The following is an 8,454-nucleotide window of genomic DNA, read 5'->3' as shown; positions in this document are numbered from 1 at the left end:
TTCAAGATTGCTTTGGCTATTCAGTGTCCTTTGTGGTTCTATATTAATTTCAAGACTTTTTGTCTATTTCTGTAAAGAATGCTTATAGGATTTGGATAGGGATTGCATTTAGTTTGTAGACCACTTTGGGTAGTATAGACATTCTAATATTAATTCTTTCAGCCCATGAACACTGAATCTTTTTCCATTTATCTGTTTCTTTACTAATTTCCTTTCTCAATATTTTATAGTTTTCAGTGTAGAAGTTTTTCACCTCTTTGGCTAAGTTAATTCCTAAATATTTTTTTCTTTCTGTTGTTATTGTGAATAAGATTGTTTTCTTAATTTCCTTTTTGGATAATTCATTGTTTGTGTATAGAAAATGACTGATTTTTATGCTGATTTTGTATCTGCTACTTTACTAAATTTGTTTACTAGTTCTAATAGTTTTTCTGATTGAATTGTTAGCGTTTTCTACATATATGATTGTACCATCTGCAAATAGAAATAATTTAACTTTTCTCATTCTGATTTGGATGCTTTTTATTTCTTTTTCTTGTCTAATTGTTCTGGCTAGGACTTCTAGTACTGTGCTGATTAGGAGTGATGAGAGTGGGAACCCTCCCTACTGTAACCAATTTTAGAGAAAAACTTTCCATTTTCTCCTACTGATTATGCTTTAGCTCTTGGCTTTTCATGTATAAACTTTACTGTGTTAAGGTAAGTTCTTTGGAGAGAGTTTTAATCATTACTGGATGTTGAATTTTGTCAAATACTTTTTCTACATCTATAGATTTTATCATGCATTTTATTTTATTTTATTAATGTGGTATAGTACATTGATTGATTTGTATATCTTCAACCATCCTTGCATCTAGAGAATAATATGTAATAAATTTAACGTTCTCTTATATTTATCAATAATTTCCTAGTATTTTGTTGAGGATTTTTGCATCTATGTTCATCAGGGATGTTGGCCTGTAGTTTTTCTGTTGTGTCTTAATATGGCCTTGGTATTAGGGTGATGTTAGCCTCATAATTTGAGTTTGAAAGTGTTCTTTCTTCTTTGATTTTTTGGAAGAGTTTAATAAGGACTGGTATTAACTCTTTGCATGTTTGGTAGAATTCACCCATGAAACCATGTGGTCCTGGACTGTTCTTTTTTGGGAGATTTTTGATTACTGATAAATCTCTTTATCTGTTAATTGTCTGTTTAAGCTTTCTATTTCTTCTTGATACAGTTTTGGCAGATTAATGTTTCTAGAAATTTGTTCATTTCTTCTAAATTATCCAATTTATAGGTGCACAATCGTTGATAATATTCATTTATGTCCCTTTTTAAATTCTGAGGCATACATTATAATATCTTCTCTCTCATTTTTTATTTTATTTATTTCAGTCTTCTCTTTCATTCTACTTAGTTTAGCTAAGACTTTGTCAATTTTGTTTATTTTTTCAAAAAAACAGCTTTTAGTTTTATTGATTTTTTTTTTTTTTTTTGCGGTACGCGGGCCTCTCACTGCTGTGGCCTCTCCCGTTGCGGAGCACAGGCTCCGGACGTGCAGGCTCAGCGGCCATGGTTCACAGGCACAGCCGCTCCACGGCATGTGGGATCTTCCCGGACCGGGGCACGAACCCATGTCCCCTGCATCAGCAGGCGGACTCTCAACCACTGCGCCACCAGGGAAGCCCAGTTTTATTGATTTTTTATGTTCTTTTTCTAGTCTATATTTGATTGATTTCTTCTCTAAGTTCATCATTTTACTCCTGTTAAGTTTAGGTGAACTCAGGTCAATTAAGCAAATGGTTTAATTTTTTTAAGCTTCAGTTTCTTCTTCCATAAAATGGCAGGATTGGATGAGATGAGCTTGAAATCACTTACTGATTTAATGAACTTTATATGAATCTTCTGTGCAAATAAGAATACAAAGAATGAAAACAACTTACAAAAATAAATTTCTTCAGAGATCATTGAATTGGGATATTACTTACATCACTACTCCTCATGCCTCCTGCTTTCCCCTCATTCCATGATCAATGTGCTTAACTTGTTACTCATTTTTTCATACCAGTATTATTAGCTTTGTACAGAAACATATTTGTGGTTTCCATGGGAACATTTCACCTTTGTCAAACTCTTTCTGTTCTGAATGTTAGGATGTCTGAGTCAGAATACAAGTGCCTATTGGAGAGACAGAACCAGAATACGATCACTGAGTCCAACATTATAGGATTCTCAAAACTGGGACATCTGCAAATCTTTCTCTTCTTTATTTTCCTCCTGGGCTACCTGACCATTCTGATGGCCAATGCAACTATCATGACTGTCATTCATCTGAATTGGGCTTTGCACACCTCTAGGTACTTCTTTCTCTTTGGTCTCTCCTGCTTTGAAATCTGCTATACCTTTGTCATTGTACCAAAATGCTGACCAAGGGCTTTCCACAAGTCTGACTATTTGTTTCTCTGGGTATGTTTCCCAGCTCTATTTCTCTGTGGGCTTGGCTTGAACCAACTGTTTCCTAATTGCTGTGATGAGCTATGATTGCTATGTTGCCATCTGCAACCCTTTCAACTATACACTCATTGTCAGCTGAGCCACCTGCATACAGTTGGCTTTAGCCTCAGGCTTCTGTGGTTTCCTGATCTCTGTGGTTGCCAACGTCCTGGTGTTTAGTGTACCCTTCTCTGCCTCCAACTGAATCAACCACTTTTTCTGTGACATTTCCCCCGTCATAAAACTGGGCTGCACAGACACCAACCAGAAGGAGATGGTTATCTTCTTCCTCAACATTCTGGTATTGCTGGTTCCCTTAGTGTTGATCTTCATCTCCTATGTCTTCATTGTTTCCACCATCCTCAAGATGTCTTCAGTGGAGGGACAGCATAAGGTCTTTGCCACCTGTGTCTCCCACATCACTGCGGTTATTTTCCATTATGGCTTTGCTTCCTTTTTGTACTTGAGGCCTACATCCCTTTTCTCCTCCTATAAGGACCAACTTGTGGCAGTGACCTATACAGTGATCACCTCACTATTCAACCCCCTTGTCTGCACACTGAGGAATAAAGAAGTGAAGACGGCTCTGAGAAAGGTTCTCAGTAGATATTTATTTACCAAAACTATATGAGTGAGTCAATATGTCAGGGAGGTTATATTCAGGAAAGTGTCCTAGATAAAACTTCAATTCTATAAACAAATTGATTTTTTAATCAAAAAATAGAAGTAAAGCCTTCAAGTCACCTTAATCTTTTTTTATTGTAAAGTCCTTCTGACTGGAGTGCCAAGATAGTGGATTAAGGAGACTCTGAGCTCAACTCCTCCCACAGACACACCAAAATTACAACTATTTACAGACAAACTATTGATTAGAAATACTGGAAGGCTAGCAGAAAAGATCTTCTACAACTAAAGATATAAAGAACGACCCGTAACAAGAAGGATAGGAGGGGCAGAGATGGAGTATAGTAACAACCCATAGCCCTGAGTGGACAATCCACAAACAGAGGATAATTGCAATTCTTATGGAGAATCTCTGCACCTGGAAAAAATGTCACCCAAGAAGGTTTGGCTTTGAAAACCAGAAGGGCTTACTTTTGGGAGAGCCAGAGGGCTATACAAAGGAGAGATTTCACTCTTAAAGAGCACACACAAAATCCCACATACTCCAGGACCCAGGAGGAGGCAGTAATTTGAAATGACCCTGGGTCAGACCCACCTGCTGATCTTGGAGAGTCTCCTGGAGAGGGAGGAGGCAGCTAGTGCTCACCCTGGGGACAGAGTAACTAGCAGAAGCCATTTATGGGAGCTCATTGTACCATGAGGACACTCATGCTGGCAAGTGCCATTTTAGAATCCTCCCTCTAGCTTATCAGCACCAGGACTTGGTCACCCACAAGACTGTACTGTGAAGTCACAGGCCAATCAGCTAGCCAGGAAGGGACACAGGTCCATGCACCAGCATGCTGGGTCCTAAGGGACCCTGTCCTGACCACCAGAGGACCCAGGACCCAGTCTCACCTACCAGTGAGTCTGACATCAACTTAAGGATGCCCAGGGCCCTCAGACAGAGACCCTGAAACACAGATCCTCCCACCAGTGGGCAATCACTAGCCCCAGGATCAGCTTCACCCACCTGTAAGGGGCACCAGCTCTGGTTCCTAGGCCCTGCAGCCAGAGGCATCATGTTTACAATTATATCTAAAAGAATAAAATATCCAGGAATAAATCTAACTAAGGGGGTAAAAGACCTGTACTCAGCAATCTATAAGACAATGTTGAAAGAAATTGAAGATCACACAAATAGATAGAAAGTTACACCATACTCATGAATTGGAAGAATTAATATTGTTAAAATGACCATACTTCTCCACACAATCTACAGATTAATGCAATCCCTATCAATGGCATTTTTCACAGAACCAATGGTATTTTTCACAGAACTAGAACAAATAACTGTAAAAATTTTATGGAAACACAAAAGACCCTGAATAGCCAAAACAATCTTGAGGAAGGAGAACAAAGCAGAATGTATCACACGTCCTGATTTCAAACTATACTACAAAGCTACAGTAGTCAAAATATTATGGCATTGGAACAGAAACAGACTCATAGATCAATGGAACATAATAGAGGTCCCAGAAATGAACACATATTTATATGGGCAATTAATCTATGAAAAATGAGGTAAGAATATGTAGTGGGAAAAAGACAGCCTCTTCAGTAAATAGTGTTGGAAACACTGGACTGCTACATGCAAAAGAATCAAATGACTACTTTCTCACACTGTACACAAAAATAAACTCAAAATGGAACAAAATCTTAGATGTATGACCTGAAACCATGAAACTTCTAGAAGAAATTATAGGCATTACTCTCTTTGGCATTGGTCTATTAATATTTTTTGGACATGTCTCATCAAACAAAGGGAACAAAAGTGATTATAAACAAATGGAACTACATCAAACTAAAAAGTTTTGCACAGCATAAAACAAAAACAAACAAGTTATCAACAAAATGAAAAGAGCATCAACGAAATGGGAGAAGATATGTGGAAATGATATATCCAAAAAGGGGTTAGTATCTAAAATTTAAAAAAAGAACTCATGCAACTCAACATCAAAAAGCAAAGCAACCCATTAAAAAGTGAACAGAGGATCTGAATAGACATTTTCCCAAAGAAGACAAACAGATGGCTAACAGGTGCATGACAAGATGTTCAACATCACTAGTCAACAGGGAAATGCAAATTAAGACCAAAATAACATACCACTTCATGCCTGTCAGCATTGCTATTATTTAAAAAAAAGAAAAGAAAAGAAAGAAAGACAAAAAAAAATAACAAGTGTTGGTGAGGGTGTGAAGAAGAAAAGAAGCCCTAATACACTACTGGTGGGAATGTAAATTGACACAACCCCTATGGAAAACAGTACAGAGATTCCTCAAAAAATTAAAAATAAAACTACCATATGATCCATCAATTCCACTCCTGGGTATTTAACTGAAGAAAATAAAAACACTACTTTGAATGGATATATGCACCCCTATGTTCATTGCAGCTTTGTTTATAATATCTGGGATATGGAAGCAACCTAAATGTCCATTGATAGACGAATGGGTAAAGAAGACTTAATGTATATGCATATATATACAACTGAATATTACTCAGCCATAAAAAAGAATGAAATCTTGCTATTTGCAACCACATGGGTGGACCTACAGGGTGTTACAGTAAGTGAAATAAGTCAGCTAGAGAAAGACAAATATGGTCTGATTTCATTTATTTGTAGAATATAAAAAAAAAATGAACAAACATAACCAAATAGAAACAGTCATATATAGAGAACAAACTAGTAGTTACTAGAAAGGAGGAAGTGAGGGGTTGGGCAAAATAGGTGAATGGGATTTAGACGTACAAACTTCCAAATATAAAATAAATAAGTCATGAGGCTGTAATGCACAGCAGAGGGAATATAGTCAATAGTATTATAATAATTTTGTATGATGACAGTTGGTTACTAGACCTAATGTGGTGATCAATTCATAAAGCATATAAATGTTGAATCATAAGGTATATAAATGTTGTATACCTGAAACTAATATAATATTGTATATAAACTATGCTTTAATAAAAAAGAAAATATTAGGAACATAGAAATTTCATAAAAATATAAAGATAAGTAAGAATTAATAAATGAAATGCATTTATTAAATCACCTGATAAAGTCAATAATATAAAAATAAATTATATTTCTGAGTTTCAGCAGAAAAGAAAATCTCTATGTCTAGGAATATGAAGTATGGAAGTACAAAAGAACAAGAAAGGCCAAGTAATCTTGAAGAAGCACAAACCTAGATGAATTATAGTTCCCAATATAAAATATATAAGAAATTCATATGAAAAAGAGAGTACAGTATCGGTGCAAGTATACATACCTTGAGCAATGCAACAAAAAAGATAATTCAGAAATAAACCAATGCATATATATTCATCTGATCATGACAAATGTGACACTGAAGTTCAAGTGCATCCTCCCACATCTGGTATAAAAAATGATCTTTATAAAAAATAGTACAAGGACAAATGGATATCCACAAGACAAAACAATTAATCTTTACCTTTATCTCATACCATATACAAAAATCAATTCTACGTGGATATTAGAACTAAATGTTTAAGGGTAAGCAATAAACTTTTTAGAATAGTTTAAAAAATTATGATCTTGTGGAGGCAAAAATTATTTAAACAGCATACCAAAGCATTACTCAGAAAGCATAAGATTGATAAATTACACTTCATTAAAATTAAGAATACTTGTTTATCAAATGACACCTTAAGAGAGTGAAATGCAATTTTCAGAGCCAGGATATTTGAAATGCACATGACTAATTAAATAACGATTTATAGAATGTTTGTAATTTTCTGTTAATCAATAAGGAACAGAGATATTCCCCCATTTTTAGGGTGCAAAATATTGAACTCTCAAAAAGGAGGAAATCCAATTGGATGATAAACTTGTGAAAAGTTGTTCAATTTCATTAGTATCATGAAAATGCAAGTGTGATTACCCACACATACCAGGATGTCGCAAATGAAAATGAGTTGCAATATTATTTCAGGCTGAGGTTTATCTTCCTAACGGACCAAGAGGAAAAATCTAGAGGATGTGGAGGAAGAATAACTGAGAAAAGGAGAGCATATTTGACTCTCACCCAATGTTGCAAATGTGGAGAAACCGGGGAAGTCGCATACAATACTGGCCGGAGTATAAACTGGTCCAACCACTTTGAAAACCTGTTTGGCAGAGTCTAGCATATGGAATATATGCATATTCTCATTTGATATTTGCTGTGTAACGAAACACTTCAAAGCACAGTATGTAGGAGTCTTGCTTGTCTTTTTGTGACTGGCTTATTTCACTTAGGAAAAGGGATATTGTTGTTTATGGAGTTTCAGATTTGCAAGATGAAACAGTTCTGGAGATCTGTTTATAACATGAATATACTCAACACTACTGAACTGTACACTTAAGTGGTGAAATGTAAATTTTATATAAAGTGTTTTGTTTTAACTACAATAAAATTATATATATATATATTTTTAACATCCTTATTGGAGTATAATTGATTTACAATGTTGTCTTAGTTGCTGCTGTATAACAAAGTGAATCAGCTATAAATGTACATATATCCGCATATCTCCACTCTGGTGCGTGTCCCTCCCACCCTCCCTATCCCACCCATCGAAGTCGACACAAAGCACCAAGCTGATCTTCCTGCTCTATGCAGCTGCTTCCCACTAGCTATCAATTTTATTTTATTTTATTGTTTTTCTTCTTTTTTGCAGTACACGGGCCTCTCACTGTTGTGGCCTCTCTCGTTGCAGAGCACAGGCTCCGGATGCGCAGGCTCAGCAGCCATGGCTCACAGGACTAGCCACTCCACGGCATGTGGGATCTTCCTGGACTGGGGCACGAACCCGTGTCCCCTGCATCGGCAGGCGGACTCTCAACCACTGCACCACCAGGGAAGCCCTAGCTATCCATTTTACATTTGGTAGTGTATATATGTTCATGCAACTCTCTCACTTCATCCCAGCTTACACTTCCCATTCCCCGTATCCTCAAGTGCATTCTCTACATCTGCATCTTTTTATTTCTGTCCTGCCCCTAGGTTCTTCAGAACCATTCTTTTTAATTCCATATATATGTGTTAGCAAATGGTATTTGTTTTTCTCTTTCTGATTAATTCACTCTGTATGACACTCTCTAGGTCCATCTACCTCATTACAAGTAACTCAATTTCATTGCTTTGTATGGCTGAGTAATATTCCATTGTATACATGTGCCACACTTCTTTATCCATTCATCTGTCGATGGACACTTAGGTTGATTCCATGTCCTGGTTATTATAAATAGAGCTGCAATGAACATTGTGGTACATGGCTCTTTTTGAATTATGGTATTCTCAGGGTATAT

At 36.4% G+C, this 8,454-nt stretch overlaps 1 pseudogene; it reads left to right on the top strand.

Moving 5' to 3' along the window:
* The first annotated feature begins 2,137 nt into the window (after positions 1–2,137).
* Positions 2,138–3,107, top strand: LOC113613966 (olfactory receptor 10T2-like; annotated as a pseudogene).
* Positions 3,108–8,454: the final 5,347 nt, after the last annotated feature.

This window comes from Aethalodelphis obliquidens, unplaced genomic scaffold (genome assembly GCF_003676395.1).
Source record: "Aethalodelphis obliquidens isolate GAN/ISIS:26980383/991018 unplaced genomic scaffold, ASM367639v1 scaffold90, whole genome shotgun sequence".
In the NCBI taxonomy this organism is placed as follows: Eukaryota; Metazoa; Chordata; class Mammalia; order Artiodactyla; family Delphinidae; genus Aethalodelphis; species Aethalodelphis obliquidens.
This window is presented reverse-complemented; position numbering and strand designations above follow the sequence as displayed.